The 25,049-nt window shown below is 41.3% G+C and overlaps 1 protein-coding gene across 1 annotated transcript in view; it reads right to left on the minus strand.

Moving 5' to 3' along the window:
• Positions 1-21,675, minus strand: part of RHOH (ras homolog family member H) — a 69,102-nt gene extending 47,427 nt beyond the window's left edge. The window contains exon 1 of the mRNA XM_040335076.1: positions 21,472-21,675. The gene's annotated coding sequence lies outside the window, so the exon portion shown is untranslated. The remainder of the gene's footprint in view (positions 1-21,471) is intronic.
• Positions 21,676-25,049: the final 3,374 nt, after the last annotated feature.

The following is a 25,049-nucleotide window of genomic DNA, read 5'->3' on the forward strand; positions in this document are numbered from 1 at the left end:
TATCTTTTAATAAGATTTGGCATTTGGGAGATGCGAAAACAGGAACACTGCTGATGATTATGTAAACTCCCTTTGGAAACCCCCTGTGTGTGTGTGTGTGTATATATATATATATATATATATATATATATACACACATTTGTACTCATAAATTTACATATCCTGGCAGAATTAATGATTTATTGGCCATTTTTCAGAGAATATGAATGATAACACAAAAACATTTCTTTTACTCATGGTTATTGTTTGGCTGAAGCAATTTATTATCAATTAACCCTATTTACTCTTTTTAAATCATAATGACAACAGAAACTACCCAAATGGCCCTGATCAAAAGTTTACATACCCTGGTGATTTTGACCTCATGACAGAGCCTTGCATCTTTCATCCAGTGCTGCACTGACGTTTCTGGATTTTGTGTCATGGGGAAAGCAAAAGAATTGTGAAAGGATCTGCAGGAAAAGGTAGTTGAACTGTATAAAACAGGAAAGGGATATAAAAAGATATCCAAGGAATTGAGAATACCAATCAGCAGTGTTCAAATGATAATCAAGACGTGGAAAATGAGGGGTTCTGTTAAAACCAAACCATGGTCAGGTAGATTAACTAAAATTTCAGCCACAACTGCCAGGATATTGTTCAGGATGCAAAGAAAAGCCCAGAAATAACTTCAGGTGAAATACAGATTTGTAGTGAAAACATGTGGTGTGGCTGTTTTAAGCTGCACAATAAGGAGGCACTTGAAGAAAGATGGGCTACATGGTCGAGTCGCCAGAAGAAAGGCATTACTACGCAAATGCCACAATATATCCCGCTTACAATAAGCCAAAAAGCACAGAGACAAGCCTCAAACCTTCTGGCACAAAGTCATTTGGAGTGATGATACCAACATTTTGCTTTTTGGACACAGCCATAAACACTACATTTGGAGACGAGTCAACATGGCCTATGATGAAAGGTACACCATTCCTACAAAGGCACAGGAAATTTGGTCAAAATTAATGGCAAAATGAAAGCAGAGGCCAAGATTCTCGTAGATGGGCGTAAATTTGGGCGGGCTTAACGTATCTGATTTACGTTACGCCGCTGCAAGTTTTTCAGGCAAGTGCTTTATTCACAAAGCACTTGCGTGTAAAGTTGCGGCGGCGTAACGTAAATCACCCTGCGGAATTCAAATTCGGCAGGTAGGGGGCGTGTATCATTTAAATGAAGCGCGTCCCCGTGCCGAATGAACTGCGCATGCGCCGTCCCTAAAAAATCCCAGCGTGCATTGCTCTAAATGACGTCGCAAGGATGTCATTGGTTTTGACGTGGACGTAAATTACGTCCAGCACTATTCACGGACGACTTACGCAAACGACGTAACTTTTTTAATTTTCGACGCGGGAACGACGACCATACTTAACATTGACTGCGCCTCATAGACCCAGGGGCAACTTTACGCTGGGAAAAGTCTAACGTAAACATCATAACTTTACCGCGTCGGCCGCGCGTACGTTCGGGAATTCGCGTATCTAGCTAATTTGGATACTCGACGGGGAAATCGACGGAAGTGCCACCTAGCGGGCAAAAAAAAATTGCAGTTAAGATCCGACGGCGTAAGAGACTTACGCCTGTCGGATCTAAGGGATATCTATGCGTAACTGATTCTAAGAATCAGTCGCATAGATACGACGGCGCTAGGCAGAGATACTAAGGCGTATCTGGAGATGCGCCGTCGTATCTCTTTTGAGAATCTGGGCCAGTATGTTATCAAAAATTACTGGAGGAACATTTGTATTCATCAGCCAGGAAGCTGCACATGGGACGTACTTGGACATTCCACCATGACAATAATCCAAAACACAAGGCCAAGTCGACCTGTCATTGGCTACAGCAGAATAAACTGAAGGTTCTGGAGTGGCCATCTCAGTCTCCTGACCTCAATATCATTGAGCCACTCTGGGGAGATCTCACATGTCATGCAAGACAGGCCAAGAATTTACAGGAACTGGAGGCATTTTGCCAAGAGGAATGGGCAGTTTTACCATCTGAGAAGATAAAGAGCCTCATCCTCAAATGCCACAAAATACTTCAAGCTGTCATTGATGCTAAAGGGGGCAATACATGGTATTAAGAACTGGGGTATGTAAATTTTTGATCAGGGTCATTTGGGTAGTTTCTGTTGTAATTATGATATAAAAAGAACAAACACAGATGATTGATAATAAATGGCTTCAGCCAAACACTAACCATGAGTGAAGATAAAGTTTTTGTGTTATCATTCATATTCTCTGAAAGATGGCCAAGAATCATGAATATGTCACTATAATTTAACAACAATGAAACGTAGAGACTAATCAGCAACTTGTTTCCTTTATCTATCTTGCAATTAAATGTCTCCACCCCAGGAACCCCTTATCATTGCTTCCTGGCCACTGCATTTAGCTAAGGGTGCCCATAATAGGCAGTAGTAAAGTAATACAAGTAAAATAAACCTGCTATAAACCTGGGCAATTTAAAATGCTCAAATGGTGAAAAAAAATGCATACAATGTGGCCACTTTATTTATAAACAGTTAGTCAAAACAATCGGTAATTTCTCAGATTTGGACATCTGTAACCTGAAGTTTTATTGTAAGGCCCATGTCATATGCCACTCGTGTTGCTTTCTCATTACCAATTGACTTTCTGCAATGTTTAGCCCCGCAGACACGGGCAGAAAGTCGGGAGACATTTGCCAGGACAAAAAGTACCGGCCAACATTCTGCCCGTGTGTATGTCGGTCTGTCCAACAAAAGCTGACCCTTCTGTTAGATGTGCATGCTAGAAACCCAGCAGCCGGCTGACTGCCAATCAGCGCTCTCAGCCAATGGCAGAGAGCGCTGATCGGCGTGTTCGGCGGGCCATTCCCTCGTCACAACACAACAGCTGGGGAGATCGCTGGACTAACCTTGCATGGTTAGACAGTTTTATTTCGTGCAACCCACAGGGTGTGTACCAGGCTTTAGATGCAGGGATTTCACGATTTCCATCAATAACAATGGAAGCTGAATTTCAGTGATTATGCAGCTGATTAAGTATCACTGGTAACAATCACCTGTCTGACACAGTCCTTTGCCCTGTTCTCTTCTGCTTCCAGATTGGGCAGTGAAGCTACACATAATATTAAAATACCAATATGGAGGCAAGGAGGACCATAGGAGTGCAACCAAGCTTAAAGTGTTGCTAAAGCCACAACAGTAAAATCAGTCTGTATATGCAGTAAAGCATGCTTGTTATACTCACTGTGGAACCTAAGGTGGTTAATCCTCAGCATTGGTAAAAAGGCTGTTTGACCCTGTCTTCTCTGATCCTCCCCTTCTTCCACTGACTCCAATAAATTTCCTGATATTTACAGAGCCACATGCTCAGTTTGGTGTGTGTTGCTAGAGAGTTTTTGGCCCAGATTCTCGTAGATGGGTGTAAAACTGCGGCGGCGTAACGTATGTCATTAACGTTACGCCACCGCAAGTTTTACAGGCAAGTGCTTTATTCACAAAGAACTTGCCTGTAAAGTTGCGGCGGCGTAGCGCAAATCCCCCGGCGCAAGCCCACCTAATTCAAATGAGCCGGGTAGGGGGCGTAGAGCATTTAAATTAGGCGCGTTCCAGCGCCGAATGTACTGCGCATGCGCCGTCCCTAAAATTTCCCGACGTGCATTGCGCTAAATGACGTCGCAAGGACGTCATTGGTTTCGACGTGAACGTAAATGGCATCCAGCCCCATTCACGGACGACTTACGCAAAGGACGTAAATTTATAAATTTCTACGCGGGAACGACGGCCATACTTAACATTGGTTGCCCCTCATATAGCAGGGGCAACTTTACGCTTCGCAAATCTAACGTAAACATCGTAACTTCACTGCGTCGACCGCGCGTACGTTCGGGAATTCGCGTATTTTGCTAATTTGCATACTCGACGGGGAAAACAACGGAGGCGACACCTGGGGGCAAAAAAAAAAATTGCATTTAAGATCCGACAGCGTACGAGCCTTACGCCTGTCGGATCGAATGGATATCTATGCGTAACTGATTCTAAGAATCAGTCGCATAGATACAACGGCCCAGATTAGGACTTACGACGGCGTACATTGCGTTGCGCCGTCGTAAGCCCTTTGAGAATCTGGGCCTTTGTTTCTTAGGAAAATGTGATCAGCACAGGGCCAATCAGCACTGTCCAGACAGAGGGTCAGGGTCCTGCATTTTCATAGGACAATCGTGGGAGAATGAAAACTCCTCCTACAAGCTTTAACCAGACACTGATAGAAGTCACAAGACTGCTCTAACTGCTGATGAGTGGTATTTAGCTGTTTATATTTACTAAAATAGTTGCATTTCCATGTTCTATGGGCCAGATCCACAGCCAGGCGGCGCAGCGGAACGTAACCTATTTAGGTTACACCGCCGCAAATTTTCGGGCAAAGTGCCCGATCCACACAGCACTTACCTTGAAATTTGCGGCGGTGTATCCTAAATCAGTCTGGCGCAAGGCGGGACAATTCAAATGGGGCGAGTCCCATTTAAATTAGGCGCGCTCCCGCGTCGGACGTACTGCGCATGCTCCCGACGCTATTTTCCCAACGTGCTTTGCGTTATGTTACGTTGCGCCGAGTTTTGTGAATCGCGACGGGTAAAAAAGAGATGCGGCGGGAAATTTTTTTTTTTAAAAAGAAATTTGACAGCGACGCGGGAAAGACAGGTATACTTTTACATGGTGTACTAACTTTACACTTTGTAAAAGCAGCCCTATCTTTGCGACGGCAAACTAACACTTATGGAGACTTAACGAAGGGAAAAAGCTTTGTGGATCTCCGTAAGTGCTAATTTGCATACCCGACGCTGGATTTCGACGAGAACTCCCCCCAGCGTACTGCATCCTAAGATCCGACAGTGTAAGTCCATTACACATGTGGGATCTTAAGGATATCTATGAGAAACTGATTCTATGAATCAGCCGCATAGATAGAAACAGGGATACGACGGCGTATCAGCAGATACGCCTGCGTATCCCTTTTGTGGATCTGGCCCTTTGTACTGTGGGAGACCAGATATAGTGAATGCAGGGTCCTGGGTTTGGTAAAACTTTAACTTTTACAAGCATTTAAAAAAATATCTATGGATACTTTTCTGGTAAATCAGGAAATGCCAGCATGTCACATTGGTTCTCACATTGTTTTGGAGGTGTGCAAACTGTTACATTCTGTTATAATATGGTTTGCAACTTATTCTTTGTATTTTAAACACAAGTCTTCAATATATATTAAAGCTGAACTCCAGATAAACAGCTGAATACACAATATTATATATATATTAGTTCACCTTTACATTAAAATGTTCTAGTTCACCTTTACATAAAAAAGGTATGCATAGTCCCATATCTGTAGGCCATTTGTGCATGGAGTGCAGCCTGCCCCCTATGCTTCTGATTTTTCTGTTTTCACAGCTCTATCTAGCATAGACCAGCCTTTAGGATGAGCGCCCCCTAGCAGTACAGTAGCAAGCGTCATCCTTCTTCCAAGCCCAGCACATGTGCATTTTGCTTGCTGCTAAACAACTGAACTGAGGTCACTAGCAGAGACAAGAGGTAATGCTGCACATGTGCAGGGCTCAGGAGGACGGCACTTGCTTTTGTACCACTAGTGGTCCGTCCTAGAAGATAGGACAGAACTGTTTAAAACTATCAGAAGGGGCAGGGCAGGCTTCACTCCGTGGGCAAATGGCCTACAAGTATGGGAGGAGCATTAATGCATATTTTTAAAATCAGATTAGAATAACGTTATGGAATGATGTCCATGGACTGCATAGTGTCTTTATTTATTTTTCTTTAAGGTAAACTAACCCTTTAAATATAGCTAACCAGAATTGACACCCACTTCTCAAATTTTGCTCCTAACAGGTTCATCTTGCATTACAACAGTCATTGAGTGGACATATAAGAGACATATATAAGAGACATATCCCATTAATGAACCTATACCATAAGAAGAAATTTTATCTCAAGCTAAATGATTAAAATATAAACATATATTAAAAACTAAAATAATAACAAAAATATCCCTAATTTTTCACAAAATGCAAATGTAAATCAAAATCCGCATTTGACCCAAATGGATTATTGAGGTCATGTATTCACTTCTCTTCTCTCCTCTTCAATAGCAATTCCCTATCTCCACCTCTTCTCAATTTAGCAACATAGTCAATAGCCATATACCTCACTTGAGAGACAGTGTGACCCTTTTTAATAAGTATCTTGCAAAAGGTAATTATGCGAGAGGGGTTATACAGCAAAAACCCTTGCACGTGAGAAAGTACAGATTGAAAGAGGTGAAAGAGAACAATTTCTTTTGTTCAACCAGTGGTTTGAACGAAAAAAAATTAACCGATTGCCCTACCCAGACATTTGATGTGGAGGGGTAATCCTTCAAGCTGAGCTATTGTATTCTGACAGCGGGGACCCTTCCCCGCCGGCAGAATATAAAGATCATTGTTGCTGGCTATAGCTGACAGGATACCCTCTGACTGGTTGGAGACAAATCGATCAATAGAGGAAGGGAATTGTTATTAAAGAGAAGCAAAGTGGATACATAAACTCACTACTCTACAGCCATTTGGATTAAATGTTTATTTATATTTATGTTTGTTATTGTAAAATGTGACAGAGGTTTTTTATTTTTGCCAATATTTTTGTTATTATTTTTTATATATTTTGGTATGTTTTGGTTCATTAAGTCAGGTTGTGAAATAATTTTTTATAATGGTATAGGATCAGTTATGGGATATGTCTCCTACGTCCACTCTATGACTAATAGGTCATGTAAGATGAACCTGTTAAGAGTTAAAGTGTTTGTTACCCTAAAAAAAAAAGGACCCTGATCCAGTTTACAGCATAAGTAACAACTCAGTGCTTGTGCTGTGTAATTGGGCCCCTTCAACTAAAATACCTGCCTGGTTCTACCCTCCCCCTGTGAACTGATCTTGGTTTATCATGGCTGTTGAGCCCTGACATTGTGGTCAGTTTACATTCCATCATCCGCAGCTCTCCTCTCTGCTCTTCCCCAAGCCCCCACATGTCAGCTCTGTGTGTGAGCCGCCTTTCCCCTCCCCTTCTAGTGTATAGTGTATGACGTTTTTTTTTATTCTAAATACCTAATTTCTTCTTGCCGATCAGCGGTCACATGACTGCCCTTCACTCTCTTCCTCCAATGTATGCACAACAGAGGGAGGTCATGTGACCGCCCCGGCAGATGTCAGCGGGAGATCCCGACCCCTCCCTCTGACGTCTCCTATGTTAAAATACATACATCGGAGGAAGATAGCGACGAGCGGTCATGTGACCGCTGATCGGCGAGGAGAAATAAGGTATTTAGAAGAATTTTTAAAAATGGCATACACTATATACTACAGTTATCCTAGCAGAGGGGCTGGCAGTGGTTGTGAGAACTGCCTTAACAACCCCTTTAAATATGAGAAGAGGATGTCAGTTCCAGTTAGCATATATTTAGAATAATTGGTGATTGATGTTAGTCAGGCTTGAAGCAAGGTCGAGCTAATGTATTCAAGTAACTATGATTTTTTTTTACCTCTGCCAATGCTAAATAAATGGATTTTATGCTGTGAAGGATCCAAGTTTTCAATTGTAACTGTTTTAATGGATCCAAAATGTTGTGCTATTTTGAAACATTGCAATGTTGTTACACTTGATGGATCAATAAATGAGAGTGCTGCAGCTATTGAGTATAATTTTATATATATATATATATATATATATATATATATATATATATATATATATATATATATATATATATATATATATATATATATATAATTTCCAGATCCAATTTCCAGAGACAAACTTTTTAAATTTGAAATCTTGCAGAACACTGAGCTGTTAGAAAGGGTGGACTAAGAATGCGTGGGTAGAGAATGAAGCTGAGGGTTTCTTTCTTACCGGGGCTGTGCGGAATGTCCTGCCATCTGCTGGACAGAGGAAAGGTAATGGAATAAGCAGCTTAAAAGTAACCATTCTTTTACAAAATGGAACACTGCATATTAAAGAGGAGCTCCAGTCTCCACCCAAAATGTTAAAAGTCAGCAGCTACACAGCTGCTGTCTTTTACTATAAGGACACTTACCTGCCCATGGAGCCATTGCTCTCCTGACCCAAGCGGATTCTGCAACCAGCTTTGGGTGCAGGCGCTGGCATCTTGACTAGGGGGAAACTGGCAGTGATGCCTTGCAGTTTACAGCCAGCTTCCAGCTGTGCATGCGCAGGCCATGCAACACTATGTGATTGGTCCTACAGTCTTCTGCAGGTCCCAGAAGGCCGTGGGTGAAGAGGGGGGAATGAACATCCTCTCAGGTCACCGTCAAAGGGAGGAGTGGTTTGGTACCTGTCAAACACGTTTGTGTGTATGCTTAGAAACCCGCGCATGCTCAGAATAAAGTATGAGACGGGAGCGAACCTTCGGTAAAAGTAGCGTTCGTAATGGAGATAGCACATTCGTCACGTTGTAACAGACTGAAAAGTGCGAATCGACTCTCTCACCAAACTTTTACTAAACACGCAGTAACATGAGATTAGCAAAAGCAGCCCCAAGGGTGGCGCCAGTGGAATCAAACTTCCCCTTTATAGTGCCGTCGTACGTGTTGTACGCCACCGCGTTTGAGAACAACGAGATTTTGTCTTGACAGTGTGTATGCAAAGAAAGCTTGACAAGATTCTCGAGCAGCCTGACAAGAAACTCGTCAAGGAAAATTATGTTTCTTTTACGACGAGATTCTCGGTCGTGTGTACGAGGCCTCAGTTGCATGATATTGTTCATCAGACAGGGGACATCTACTGCAGGAAACCTGATAAACACTTTGGAATGCTCAGAGGGTGGAAAGCATTGCCTGTGGCTGTCACAGTGGTTACATGATCGGAAGCTGGTCCCGCTGGCTACTGATATTTAGCCCAGACCGATAGCTGTCTTTGAAAGCTTGGTCTTTGTGCTGAGAGTGCACAGTGAGCGCATAAACATTGCCCACCTGGAAATGCATATGTGCGGTTTGTGGGCATTGAAGCCCACCCTTTAGATGCCACACATAAGTGTTGGGTGGTCCTAAAGGAGTTAACTTAGTGCAAAATAAAAAATACAAATTGCTCTCCTATGCAATAATGTGCCAGCATTTGCACCTATATACAGATAAGTAAGCATTTGCTTTGCAAAGTGAACTAACTCAGTAAATAGGAAGAAAAAGTTCTCAATTCAATCCCCCAACAATGTGATAGCAAACTTTTTTTTATCTCCCTTACATATGATTGGATAAACAAAGGGAAATCGGTTTTGCCTTAAGATCCTGTCACATAAATTGTTATAATTGTGTTACCTGTAAAAAGAAGGCAGAAAATATCTACCTTTCCTGCTGCCAGAGCTACCAAACACTGGCCCCTCAAAGTTTGCTGGAAAATGTTAACCTCCTGGCTCCCCTGTATCTTTTACTGGTTCCTCCCTCTGACCTCATATCATTACTATATCCTACACAATGCGGGGCCAAGGACATAGGGAAAAGTGAGTTTTTGTTTAATTTTTACCTTTAGGGCTCATGCACAGGGACACATTTGGGCACACAGTGAAGAATTCCAAGCATTTCTGCAGAAGTCACAGGCCAGGTTAGCGTATAACCACATCCAGCAGTCTGTATAAATCAATGACAGGCTGTCATATGCCACAGCTGTACTTCTGTAGCTGTACTTCTGTAGCTGCACATCTGAGTGCTCAAAAGCATACAGGGACAGATGGACACGAGCCACTCGGATGTGCAGGTACAGGTGTGCAGCCATGGCATCTGACAGCCTGTCATTGATTTGTACAGCCTGCTGGCTCTAGCATGTTTGCCAACAGCTCTGACTCTGGGGAGTATAAGTACACTGAATTCTTGAACTGTATGCATAAATGTGTTCCTGAGCCCTTACAGGTAACAGGGGTTATTGTAATAATTTTGCATGACCGGGTTACTTTAATTTCTAAGTAAGCATTCTTTTTGCTAAGTGAACAACTTCTTTAGAGGGTTGCACCGATACCACTTTTTTAAGACCGAGTACAAGTACCGATACTTTTTTCAAATACTTGCCGGTACCAACTACCAATACTTATTTTTTAATATAATTTTTTTACAATATCTTCTTTTTTTTGGGGGGGGGGGGAGTGGACTGTCAGTGTTTCTTTTATTTCATTTTTTATTATTTTTACAATTTAACCTTTAAATATTTAACCACTTAACCCCCGGACCATATTGCTGCCCAAAGACCAGAGCACTTTTTGCGATTCGGGACTGCGCCGCTTTAACTGACAATTGCACGGTCGTGCGACGTGGCTCCCAAACAAAATTGGCGTCCTTTTTTATTTCCCACAAATAGAGCTTTCTTTTGGTGGTATTTGATCACATCTGCGGTTTTTAAAAATAGAGCGACAATTTTGAAAAAAATGAATATTTTTTTACTTTTTGCTGTAATAAATATCCCCCAAAAATATATAAAAAACATTTTTTTTCCTCAGTTTAGGCCGATACATATTCTTCTACATATTTTTCGTAAAAAAAAATCGCAATAAGCGTTTATTGATTGGTTTGCGCAAAAGTTATAGCGTTTACAAAATAGGGGGTATTTTTATGGCATTTTTATTAATATATTTTTTTTACTAGTAATGGCGGCGATCAGCGATTTTTGTTTTCGGTACTGCGACATTATGGCGGACACTTCGGACACTTTTGACACATTTTTGGGACCATTGGCATTTTTATAGCGATCAGTGCTATAAAAATGCATTGGATTACTATAAAAATGCCACTGGCAGTGAAGGGGTTAACACTAGGGGGCGGGGAAGGGGTTAAGTATGTCCCTGGGTGTGTTCTTACTGTGGGGGGGGTGGCCTCACTAGGGGAAACACTGATCCTCTGTTCATACATTGTATGAACAGAAGATCAGCATTTCCCCTGCTGACAGGACCGAGAGCTGTGTGTTTACACACACAGCTCCCGGTCCCCGCTCTGTAACGAGCAATCGCGGGTGAAAAATCCTTTATTTTTTTTATTTATTTATTTTTTTATCAGCCCTATTGGGGATGGCTTTGGTGAGATATCAGGGGTCTTAACATCCCTTTTGAGACAGGGAGGGGGACTAAGGGCACAGATTCCCCAGTCCCTTTCCCTGCAGCCTCAGCTGCACTGAAGACGAATGAACAAATATAGAGGCTCCTGTTCATTCATAAATTGAAGCATAGTAAACACAGATCTGGGATGAGGGTGGGATTCGGAGGAAGAGCCGGAAAAGATCACGGAGGACCTGGGGAGCCAGAGGAGGACCCAGAGGACACTGGGAGCTGGGGGAGGACCTGGAAAGGAACTGGGGAGTCAGAGGAGGACGCAGTGACAGTCAGGGGTGATCGGTGCAGTGGTGGGGGTAGTTATAAGCACCAATCTCAATAAAGCAGCTGACAGCTGCAGGAGGGAGAAGAGGAGAAGTGGCTGTTAGCTCCTTTTTAAAAAAAAGCGGTACAGGGAGATCGGTGCTTATAACTGCCCCACCGCTGCACCGATCATCCGCGAGGCTGCCCGCCCCCCCTACACTGAGCCCGGTACAACAGGTCTGTACTGGCCTATCAGCGTCCCTTCCGGGAGGTATCAGAGTAGGCATTGGAGCATTTGCACAAGTACTCATGCAAATGCTCGGTATCGGCACCAATATCAGTGCAATCGTACTTCTTTAGTAAACCAAGTTCAAAATCTGTATGTTTAGCAGGGCCTCTGAGAAAAGCATGGCTGTTAAACTACACAAATTAAAGACACAAATATACTACTGTACATCTTAGATGCATAGCAGGAATACTCAGCAGATGTTTTCATTGTGACATCAAAACTATGTTTGGAAAGATGCCAGAGTATCTAGGATGTACTGATTAGTTGATAAAAGCAAAACATATACATGGCAATTAAAAAAAAATACTTTATGAGTGAATATATTTTGTTTTGTTTTTTTCAATCCTTTGCTAAAAAGAGTATTTATAACTTAGAAATTTCCACTTTGTTGTTTTGCATGTAGCATTTTGCATTCGATCTTTGTTATTATTAGTTAACATGCTGTGTTATTTATTTTTTTTCAGTAAAGTGTGCCAGATGTTTTTCACACTTCGTTTGCCACACAAGAATGTGAAAGTCCGTTCAAAGATTCCTGCTTGCAGAATCTTAGGTTTACCATTATTATTACTTTGTTATTATCGTTGTTGAGTCTCAGTTGCCTCTGCTTGTATTTAGTTTAACACAAAGAGGACTAGAAACCCCCAGTGCCCGCTTGTGGACCACCTTTGGTCAGATCATGAATCTGATTAGTCAGTTAAAAATAAAAATAAATTTAACAATTATGAAAAAACTCTCTAAATCTGAAATATGTGTGCTGTTTAAAATGTCACTTTCCTGGACAGTTATTGCATTTTTTTAATTATACAACTGGACAGTAACATTTCTTGAATAAATTGCTTTAAATTTGTTTTCATGGTTGAAAAAAAACTGGTAAAAATATATGACCTGCGTAAAAATATATGACCTGCATGAATTGATTGCAATAAATAAATACACAATAAAAATATGTATGTGAAAAAAACACAGTTTTTGGTTCCTTTAAAAAATGTTGTCTAAAATTTGGCAATGGTATTTGTTCTCCATTTTTTTGTCCACAGTGTCTGAGAAGTTAACACATACTTCACATATATGTACATGTCTATGTTTTATGGTGGTTAGATAGCTGTGTGACTGTGTGAAGTATTAAAACCACACCAGCTAAAAAATAACTAAATGTTGACCTCTTGTCTAAGTTCCATAGTAGAACATGAAGTGTCTTTGTAGCACAAACCATTTTTTTTAACACTGCCTTAAAAAGTGTACAATTATTTTCTATTTCTGTTCTAAGTTGTCTGTCAGCTAGTGCACTTATGTTGAAGGAAAGAAAGTGTTCATTGGATCAATTTAGCACAACTGTAGATTACAAATTATGCATTAAAACATCCACATATTCCATTAAAATGTACTGGGGTTTGTATATTAATGGGGTAGAGAATATTCACTTAGCAAAGTGAATTTTCACCTAGGTGAATGGATAATATTAGGCTGTATTTACTTTAAATACCCGGTAATGTGCAAGGGGAAAAAAAACAGGAACTTTGATGTATATAACTGGATGATTAAAGTAAATATTCACTGTGAAGTAAAAAACAAAAAAAATCTCATCAGACTGTTACACCGAACAGCTTACAATCAAATGCCCCTACACTCATACACATTTGTAAAGGTTTGTCTTTTATTTTCTAAATTGGTTCCTTTAAGCTAGTGCGTTGTTGGTTCACTTACCTTTTCCTTCAATTTCCCTTCTAAATTTTTTCTTTGTTTGAAATCCTCACTTCCTGTTTCTCCTCAGTAAGCTTTCCACCATAATCCGAGCGGTGGAAAGTCATTTAGAACAGCTTACTGAGGAGGAACAGGAAGTGAGAAATTCAGACAAAGAAAACAAAGGAAAACATTTTTTAGAAGGGAAATTGAAGGAAAAGGTAAGTGAACCAACAATGCACTAGCTTAAAGTAACCTATTTAGAAAATAAAAAACAAACCTTTACAACCCCTTGAAGTTGGAACTAAGTTAACGTACTGGCAAGGTATTGGATAGTGGGAAGAAATCCAGATATGGGGGAAAAGAAGAATCCTTAAAGCGGGAGTTCACCCATTTCTAACATTTTTTTTTTTCTCCCCATAGATTCTTGCTCGTTCGGTCTAGGGGAATCGGCTATTTGTATTAAAATATGAGCAGTACTTACCCGTTTTCGAGCTGCATCTTCTTCCGTCGCTTCCGGGTATGGGTCTTCGGGAGCGGGCGTTCCTTCTTGATTGACAGGCTTCCGACGGTCGCATCCATCGCGTCACTCGTAGCCGAAAGAAGCCGAACGTCGGTGCGGCTGTATACTGCGCCTGCGCACCGACGTTCGGCTTCTTTCGGAAAATCGTGACGCGATGGATGCGACCGTCGGAAGCCTCTCGGAAGACTGTCAATCATGAAGGAACGCCCATTCCCGCAGCCCATACCCGGAAGCGACGGAGAGGATGCATCTCGTAAACGGGTAAGTACTGCACATATTTTAAAACAAATTGCCGATTCCCCTAGAGAAAACGAGCAGGAATCTAAGGGGAAAAAGTGCCCTCTAAGGGTGAACCCCCGCTTTAATAAAGACTCAATCATGGATCTCCTACTGCATGGCCAGACTGCAAACCCCTTCACCAATTATGCAGGCTCACAGAAAATGAAAGATCAACTGATCGTACCTAATCAAAACTCACACGTTACTTTGTGGGGAGCAGAGCACTTCATATATAATGGCATATACAGTGTTTATAGAGTTCAATCACATTGTGAATCACATCATTCATATGTGCAAATACTGTGTATACAGGCACTTGTTTGAATTTAACTCTGAAAGAAAATTGGGCATCTAATGGTCCCACTTGTGTGCCCTTCTAACATGCAGTGTTCCAGCACTTCCTGGCAGTGTTAAAATCTGCCTATCCCTTCCTGCTTACCATAGTTTCCTATTAGTCAGTAAGGCATCCAATCAGAGTGATGAGCCTATAGGAATATGTAGGAGTTGAGAAGGATCGAGAAAGCTCCAACACTTCCACTAAGTGTCAGTGCTTTGGCATGGCAGAGCAACCCGGAAGTTGGGGCTTGGATGCTACTGCAGGTTCCTTTAGGTGCCTGCACTTTATATCTGATAATGTTTTTTTCTTTTAGTGATTTAGTTGACTTATTGGTAAACATCTGAAAAAACACTCAACAAAAAGCGCTGCAAAAATGTTATCACGTAAAAAACATATTGAAATGTTATATGGCCAGCTTGGCAAATAAAAAACATAAATATAAATCATCCTCCATTCTGACAGCTAAGCCTATACAATGATACAACTCCGCACAGTGATACTTCACATAATATAACATTATGATATGTTGCATCAACATGTTATATTATGATGCAAAATTGTATAATGCATATGATTAATAAAGACTCTTTCAATTGTATCATTAAATATGTATAGGTAGATTCAGGTACGTTGGCGTAACTTTGCGGCGGCGTAGCTTAAGGAATTTAAGCTACGCCGCCGTAAGTTAGCGAGGCAAGTACATGATTCACAATGTACTTGCCTGCTAAGTTACGTCGGCGTAGCCTGAATCGGCGGGCGTAAGGGTGCCTAATTCAAATGTGTTTGAGGGGGGCGTGTTTTATGTTAATGACACTTGACCTCACGTTTTTTACGTTTTTTCTACTGCGCATGCGCCGGGCGCCTACATTTCCCAGTGTGCATTGCGGCTAAGTACGCCGCACGGGCCTATTGATTTTGACGTGGACGTAAACGACGTAAATCCCGATTCACGGACGACTTACGCAAACAACGTAAAAAATTAGAATTTCGATGCGGGAACGGCGGCCATACTTGACATTACTATTCCAATAGGGCCTAGCTCTAACTTTACGCGGCCTATCTCTTACGTAAACGGCGTAAAAGTACATATTCTACACCGACCGCAATGGAAGCGCCACCTAGCGGCCATCCAAAATATTGCAATCTAAGATAGGACGGCGCAAGCCGTCGTATCTTAGATATGTTTAAGCGTATCTGTTTTGAGCCTACGCTTAAACATAAGTCGGCGTAGATTCTGAGTTAGGTCGGCTTATCTACTGATAAGTCGGCCTAACTCTTACTGAATCTACCTAGTAGTCAGATAAACATGACATTGATATGCTTTTGTATATTCTACCATGATCAGTATGTGTTATCAGTAATATATTAACATTTGCCAATATATATACATTTTTTTAAAGATACAACAGATGCAAGTATCCCCATCATAGTCGTTAGTCATAGTAGTTTATGTGGTAGTGACATTATGGAATTTTAAAGAATCAACTCTGAAAATCTGTGTTCTCGTTGAACCGTCATGGTCATAGTGACCATCACAAGCTTATATCTATAACTGGGCAAAGGCACGATTAAATTACTCTAATGCCACGTACACACGATCGGTCATTCCGACATCAAAACCGTGTATTTTTTTCCAACGGATGTTCGCTCAAACGTCTTGCATACACATGGTCACAAAAATGTTGTCGTAAATTGCGAACGTCAAGAACGCGGTGACGTACAACAATACGACAAGCCGAGAAAAATTAAGTTCAATGATTCCGAGCATGCGTCGAATTGATTCCGAGCATGCGTAGGATTTTTGTGCGTTGAATTGACTTTCCAACCAGAACTTTTGTTGTCAGAAAATGTGAGAACCAGCTCTCAAATATTTGTTGTCGGAAATTCCGACAGCAAATGTCCGAAGGAGCATACACACGGTCGGATTTTCCGACAACAAGCTCACATCGAACATTTGTTGTCGGAAATTCCGACCGTGTGTACGCGGCATTATAGTGCAGCTGTTTCCAAGGGCAAGAACTCCCTAGATTTATTAATGAGAAGGTGTGGTAGGACGTAGATTATTACATTAGAATCTAAATCTTGTTAATTGTAATGAAATCTGTGAGAAGCCACAATCTTTACAAATAACTAGTCTTTGTTAAATTAACAATAAGTAGGAGCCCGACATATACAATTACTTATTGCTTACAAACTAATTTTCAAAATAGCCATAAATCTTGTTTGACAGTAAAAAAAAATCTCATTATGCAGAGTTTCTTTTATACCATGGTGCAAAGAACAATGATGTAGTGTTTGGTTGGGTGAATTCGGGTCTAAAAAGAGGTGATTTCTAATTAGTAGAGCTTTCGCTGTTCTCTGCCCAGTAATCGTTACAGCTACTAGATTCAGGGAAGTAGTGCAAAGTGCAACAATGGTGTGCAAAGCATAATAATCTACAACAACCAATCAGATTTTTGTTCTGGCTTAATTAAATGCAACTGTGAGTGGTTGTGATAGGTCACCCCATCTTGCAGATCATCCTTACATTGTACACTGCCTTACAGAATAAGTACTAACAAGTACATAGAAGTAACAGAAGTACACTGCATTACAGAATGGTACTGTCTATAGCAGGGGTGGCCAACCAGTTGCCCGGGGGCCACATGTGGCCCGCGGAGCCCTCTGATGTGGCCCATGACCTCCTGCGCTGAAATTATATGTTGGCAAGCCCAAATCGCAGGTTGCCGACCCACCATACCACAGCATCACAGGATAGACACAGGTGCACTACGCTGTACCCGCGCTGTGGGTATACCACAGAACATCAGTGTGAAAGCAGTCTTAGGCCCTTTTCACACGATCAGACCAACCAAATGGGACCCTCAATTCACCTCTATAGAGCAACAGATGTCTGTTTACCGCCGCCTACCTCCAATCCGAAAAACAGAAGGGAATTGGTCCCCTTTCATCTGGGCGGATCGGACGGCGATAGAGTAGACCTGTCATCTGCCTGCTCCACTCTTTGTGGCCCTCGACTGGTTACCAAGTTGCCTAAGTGGCCCTCCCTCTTCAAAAGGTTGGGCACCCCTGGTCTATAGAATATAAACGTGTAGGGAAAGCCATATCTTGATACTGCAAAGAGAACTGAATTCAAAATAATAATATATTACTTCTATACATTTTGTTCATGCTCCTGATCCAAGGAAGAATGTGACACTAGTGTGACCAAATAGACAGGATGACCAAGAGAAACAAAATGTGATATTTTTTTATTTTTTTATAAAAACAAATGTCAAATGATAATAAAAATTATATTTTAGCTTTACTTATGCCTTACTAGGCAAGTTATGCAAACTACTGCAGGGAAGGTGTTTATATGCAATTCAATTTTTTTTTTTTTATGGTAATAATTATTATAACTAATATATATATATTTTTTATTATAAGACTCAAGTCACTATGTACTGGCACTTTAGAGAGTATCAATTCTAGAATTGTAGATCCTAAACACATAATATAAGAGGGGGTGAAGGTGGGAGACTGGGTTCTTCCCATTTCTCCCCCCCCCCCCCCTTTTCTCCTTTTATGATTTTTTTTCTCTCTCCCCCTGTCCTCTCTTCTCCCTTCTGATCTACTCTGTCTCTCACTTCATTACCTTTCCTTCCCCTCTCTCTCCTATTTCGCTGAATTCCCTAATCAGTGGATATAGACTATGGGGTTTATATGCTGGGGTATGTCTTACATAAGAAGAGTAGACTTTCTAGTATGATCTCTATCAATATTATTAGTCTGGGTGTTATGTTGGGTGTATATTGAGACCGTCCATGTATTTTATGTATGTGTGTTTTAAGTATATTTGTATTGAAATGTATGTATTGTAACGTTGAAAATATTTGAAATATATGCAATTCAATTGCTCAGCTTTAGGGCCCTTTCACACTGCTCTGTAGCAAAGTTGCGGTAAAAATGCATGTGCGTTTTTACCGCAATTTTTCTGTGTTTCAGGTGCATTTTTGGGTTGCCTACACCAGTGAAATATGGACATGTGACTCAAAAACGAGGATATCTCTGTGCATTTTTACAGCGATTTTACCGCAATTTCCCAAAAAATAAATGGGAAGCTGCGTTTTTGGTGCGGTTTTCAAAACCACACCAAAGATGCAGCATGCAGGATTTTTCCAAATGCACTGCACCTGTAAGTGGTGTTAGGAGTCCCATAAGATTTAAAGGAAAACATTTTTCTTAAAAGGTAAAACAACACAGGAAAAACATATCAGTGTGAAAGGGCCCTTAGATTTGAAATGCAAAATGCAATTAAACAGCCTTGTGCAGGATTTTAGAAATTAGACCATGTGCTTGAAAATATCATGCCATTCGTCGCATTTTATCAGTGCAGTATAATTGCAAATAATCAAAGGCTAGCCGAACTGAAACTGAATTTATTAAGAATGATTTACTAAAGAAACAAAACAAACGTCCACTGAGCGTGATAAATAATGTGAAACTGTGTTTACGTCAGTTTCCATTTATGTGTCCTTGTTCCATTTCCCTTGCATTTGATTGGGCCTGAAGTGAACCCAGCTTTACTGTATTTACCAAGCTCCATGAATGTTTACATTGTAATGTTAACACTCCTATAGTAAATCCTATAGTAAAGTACTCCTATAGTAAATCAACCCCACTAACTACAAAATCACACATAACGCTTTAAAAATTGTGATCACAAAATGTGAAACGCACACAGCTGATTTGTGACATTTCCCCAATCAGATATTGTAGGATTTGGAAAACAAAGCGCTTTATGTGTTTAATGGCAATTGTTAAATGTATGAAAACGGCACTGGCGCTTCCCATTGGTCATCTTTCTCTTTGTATTGCATTTTTAGAAATAAACTGCCTGTAATACACTCGGAAATATCTTTTTAGAATAATTTCACTTCTGCGTAACAACTATTTTTATTTGTTACATGTTTCAATTCGCATAGCTTACCTTAAAAATTATTAAAATAATGCTGCTTATCTTTTACTTGCTTAAAAAAAAATCGAACCTTCCCTTTCTATGAAGAGGGGGCTGGGGAGTTACATTTACCATAATTAACCCTGTGCTATGCTGATAGATCTCATTATCAGTTGTATACTAGACATGTATACTGTCTGTAATAACACAGGGTTAAAAATATCAATGTTTGGGTTGAACATTGTTTGGTATCACCCCTAAAAAAAACAAAAAAAAAACGTCCCTCGGTGTGTTGCTCAATTGTACTTTGCAAGCTATTCTGAACAACTTCAAAGTGCCTATAGCATCCTATTTATAAACATAAAAAAAAAAAGAAATACGCTTTAAGATGATGGAATAAGACAGAAAGACTTATATCCTACAAAACAGTCGTAGACCTCTATAGATACAAAGAGGCCATTGAGCCAGTAGTAAAGGCAACATTACCTTTAATCACAAGTGGGAAATGCATGGCTTAATATTCTTTAAATATTTCAAACTTTCCTTTTCTGGAGCAAAATATAGTTACAGTGGTCCCCAGTTTATTTGGAAATACTTATACCTTGTCAGTTCATATACCTTTGTTAATTAATAGTCATAGGGGCAGATCCACAAAACGATTACGCCAGCGTATCTCTTGATACGCCACGTAATTTCAAATTTTGCGCGTCGTATCTTTGTTTTGTATCTTCAAAACAAGATACAACGGCATCTCGGCTCGATCCGACAGGCGTACGTCTTAGTACGCCGTCGGATCTAAGCTGCAATTTTTCGGCGGCCGCTAGGTGGCGTTTCCGTCGAATTCCGCTTCGAGTATGCAAATTAGCTAGTTACGGCGATCCACGAACGTACGTCCGGCCGGCGCATTTTTTTACGTCGTTTGCATTCGTTTTTTTCCGGCGTATAGTTAAAGCTGCTATATGGTGGCGTACTCAATGTTAACTATGGCCATCGTTCCTGCGTCCAATTTAGAATTTTTTACGTTGTTTGCGTAAGTCGTTCGCGAATAGGAATTTGCGTAGAATGACGTCACCGTCGTAAGCATTGGCTGGTTCCGGTTTAATTTCGAGCATGCGCACTGGGATACACCCACGGAGGGCGCATGCGCAGTTAAAAACAAAACGTTGTTTACGTCAGGTCTAGACTTATTTACATAAAACACGCCCCCATCACAGAGATTTGAATGGCGCGCCATTACGCCGCCAAAGATACACTACGCCGCCGTAACTTACGGCACAAATTCTTTGAGGATTGAAAAAAAAATAAGTTACGGCGGCGTAGTGTATCTTAGATACGCTGCGCCCGGCGGATTAATGCGCCGAGGTACGTGAATCTACCCCATAGACTTTGCTCTGCTGGTTTGGCAAAAAAACAAACGATTCATCCATCTGCCAATATATTGGTGGGGAATTATAATTACAACAAAATAATTATTTTTCTCCCGTAAGCACTTAAAGAACAGTTGAGAATCCAATAAAATGACAGAAATGTAAAGTATACTGGATAGTCAAAACTGAAACAATCGTTTCTGAATCATGCAAGTCAGTACGTTTTTTTACTGGCTACAAGGTGGAGACAACCAGTTAATTTAACATGAAAATAATGAAACGACTAGAAATGTGGAGGAGAGTACACAACAAATACGCCAGCTTTGAACTGGACTGGCCTGTTATTTTAGCTATAGCGTCAAATATTAATATATCCATTTAATTGGTTGGCTTCAAATAAACATCCATCTGAATATTGTTTATGAAACTTGGTGAAGGTTCTGTACCTTCCATATTTATGACTAGCAAACAACCACACAATCATGCAGTGGGGTATACAGTGATTACAATCAGGCTTGGCTCCTTGCTACTTTATATATTATAATAGGAATAACTAGTGGTACAATAAAAAGATATCTGGTGCATAAATCTGTCTCTTTACTAAACAATAGTATCAATAAGTGGATTTAAAACGGAAATGTTTTACCAGACAATGCAGAGATGCTGTGGTGCCAGGCTGGAGGTCCACTTCTGTTGGTATAATCAGAGACATAACGTGGGTGCTTGTAGACCCTCAGAGCGGATGTCTTTAGTAGTGAAAACCATGGTCGTCTGGAAGGGGCTCGATGTGTGCAGGAGGGGGCAAAGGAAGAACAGTTCAGACAGATGTGTCATATGTGCTGCCTGATAACTACATGTACATATCCGCTTCCTGTCCCACAGCAGTAGTAGCAGCAACAAGGTGTAAGCTGAACGAGGAGTTCTGGTGACAAGAATCTACGCCGAAAATCAAACAGTTATCACTAACATAAATTTCAGGGGGACATATGCCTTAATATTGTCACTTCTAGACTGTCCCAAAGTGCATACATAAAGGAACTAAGAGCACACGTTCTTATTAATGGTATTCTTGTTTTACAAATTATTTAAATTGATTTTAAATTTAAGAAATAATTTTACAAATACTTTTCTCACAGGATTCACTGAGAGAAATTAGCAAAGAAGGTGGAAAAAAGTAATAGTTAATGGTCATACAAAATGTAGAAACTCGTTTACAGGGAGTTTGGAGACAAATTATAGAAATGCTTGCATGAGACTGTTAAGGCCCCTTTCACATGAGTGCCTCCGTCTTGCAGATTCAGCTTGCTCAGCGGAGGATCACTTCGCTGATCCCCTCTGAGCAGGTGGATGACAGGCCCTGTTGCTCTGCTTCTTTCAGGTGACGTGGTAAGTGGACAATCCACAACTTGTGGCAGGTGACGTGGCAGGTGATGTGGCCAGGTGACGCGGCAGGCGATGTGGCCAGGTGACGTGGCCAATCCACAACTTGTGGCAGGTGACATGGCCAGGTGACGTGGCAAGTGGACAATTCACAACTTGTGGCAGGTGACGCAGCCAGGTGACATGGCCAGGTGACGTGGCAAGTGGACAATCCACAACTTGTGGCAGGTGACATGGCCAGGTGATGTGGCCAGTGTAGAATCCACAACTTGTGGCAGGTGACGTGGCCAGGTGACTTGGCAAGTGGATAATCCACAATTTGTGGCAGGTGACGTGGCCAGGTGACATGGCAAGTGGACAATCCACAACTTGTGGCAGGTGATGTGGTCAGATGACGTGGTAAGTGGACAATCCACAACTTGTGGCAGGTGACGTGGCCAGTTGACTTGGCAGGTGACGTGGCCAATGGACAATCCACAACTTGTGGCAGGTGACGTGGCCAGTGGACAATCCAAAACTTGTGACAGGTGGCGTGGCCAGGTGATGTGGGAAGTGGACAATTCACAACTTGTGGCAGGTGACGCGGCCAGGTAACGTGGCAAGTGGACAATCCGCAGCTTGTGGCAGGTGACGTGGCAAGTGACACACTGAATACAAGTACACTGCTGCTCTCTCAGCTGCTACTCACTCTGGTCTCACAAAATGACTGAAATGGTTAAATAATACAGTTTTCTCAGCTTAGGACGTGTCTTATGATGTTTCTTAACTAAACGCTTATAAGCGCAAACGCGGTAAAACGTAGCGAAATTCGCGGTAAAACGGGCGTTTTTAAACACCGGTTTTAGCCTTTAAAAACGTGTGTTCAGCAGAGTTTGCACCGGCGTCCCGTGTGCATGGGGCCTTAGTGAGGATGGCGGCACCGGGACCTGCCATGATCGAGGGATCGGCCTCGGGGGGGCGACATCGCCGGCGCCTAGGACAGGTAAGTGTCCTTATTAAAAGTCAGCAGCTACACTGTTTGTAGTTTGTAGTACCGATTTCGGCTGCGATTGTAGATTGTAGGTTTCTGCACAGATGTCAATGTAAATCGCGGGCCAAAATCGCAAAAAGAAGTACAGAAACTACTTTTTGAAATCGGTGCAGCGCCGCAAATGAGGCGTTGCACCGATTAGGACAGTGCCATTGCCGACAATTTGCGTCAAATATCGCCGTTTTGACATGCCAAATCGCATGTCAAAACGCACCAGTGTGAACCAGCGCTTTATGTGGGAATGCCCACCGATTAGGAAATATTCAGAGTTCTCTGGAAATGTTAGTGGACTTCTAGTCGCTATACAAGAATTTAGAAGGTAACAATGAAACTCCTCAATCAATTTGTACTCACTGACTGGATACCATGTAACTGTACCTCATTGCTGAATGAGCACTGTTTGCTCCTTTAATGCTACATATGCATTTCTGTTGTTTGTTTGAATGTAAACAATAAAATCATACCTTTAAAAAAATATACTTACCGTCATTTTCTTTTCCTGGTGCCTATCCGTGGCAAAATATTGAACCCACCCAGTTCTTTCCTAGCGATGTACAGGAACTGGACTGTTGTGTGGGTGTTAACAGTTATAGCTATGCACTGGTCCTGTGGGCGTAAGTAGGTGGGGCTACCATCACATGTATGCTGTAATGGATAGGCACCAGGAAATAATTATTTAAGTAATGTAATAAGTATGATACAATTTCCATTTTTTTTTGTGCTAAAGTATACAAGCATAACATTTTATATATATAAGCATAAAATCCCTGTCACTTATTTTTTTGTCATCTGTACCCTAGTGGGGAGTCTTCTCCTAACTTCCTGTCATCGTTACACAGTCAAAAGTAATAGGAAATCTCTCCAAAGTAAAGGAAATCCCTTAGCCCTTAATTTTTTTTAATAGCCGTTTACAATTTTTAAATGATCTTTTAGAAAAAGTTTTACATTTTTTTTTACATTTTGTGTTTCACAATGCTGTTTGGGGGCTATTTTGAAATTTCAGGAATCTAAACAGACCCCTGATGTCTCGCATTTAAAACAGAGAAGGGGGGGGGGCATAGATTCCTAATCCTTTTTTTGCAGCCTCAGCTGCTGCACTACAGATGAATGAGCAAGAAGCTCTCTCTCTGTACAGGGGCTTCTTTTTCATTCCCACACTAAAGAATAGTAAACACAGCTTATTATGCTTCAGTTATGAATGAATTCAGTGAGTGATCAGTACCAATCACTCAGTGTTCATTTAGGAATGGAATGGGCCAGTATATATGACATTCACCAGCCCCTTACCCCACTCTCCAATGTAGAAAGGGTTGGGACTTTAAATGAGATGCGTGTTGATGAAAACAATATGTATAAGTAAATAAGTAAAATTGTATAGCATAATAACCAGGCCCAAACTTACCAACCAAATTGCGTTTGAGCCAAGTTTGAGCCTGGTTATTACACTATACAATTTTACTTATTTACTTAAACATATTGTTTGCATCAACACGCATCTCATTTAAAGTCCCAACCCTTTCTTTCAACTTTTAGGGATGGAGGCATGTGTTATTCACATGCCTCATTCAAAGTCCCAAACCCAGTTCCATGTTCACTCTCCAATGTAAAACATCCCCCTGTGGTCCATGGGTGCTGGCTGCATCTGGAAGGAGGAAGGGCCGGGGAGCCGGCAACGCTGCATTGGGGAAGGGGTAAACAGCATGGCATACACACAGGGGCAGCACACAGTGAGGGGCCCAGGCAGCAGAAGGAAAAGTATGTTTTGTGTGCGTGTGGGGGGGGGGGGGGGATTAGTGTAATGGATCCCCCTGCAC

This window comes from Rana temporaria, chromosome 1 (assembly GCF_905171775.1).
Source record: "Rana temporaria chromosome 1, aRanTem1.1, whole genome shotgun sequence".
NCBI classification, from domain to species: domain Eukaryota; kingdom Metazoa; phylum Chordata; class Amphibia; order Anura; family Ranidae; genus Rana; species Rana temporaria.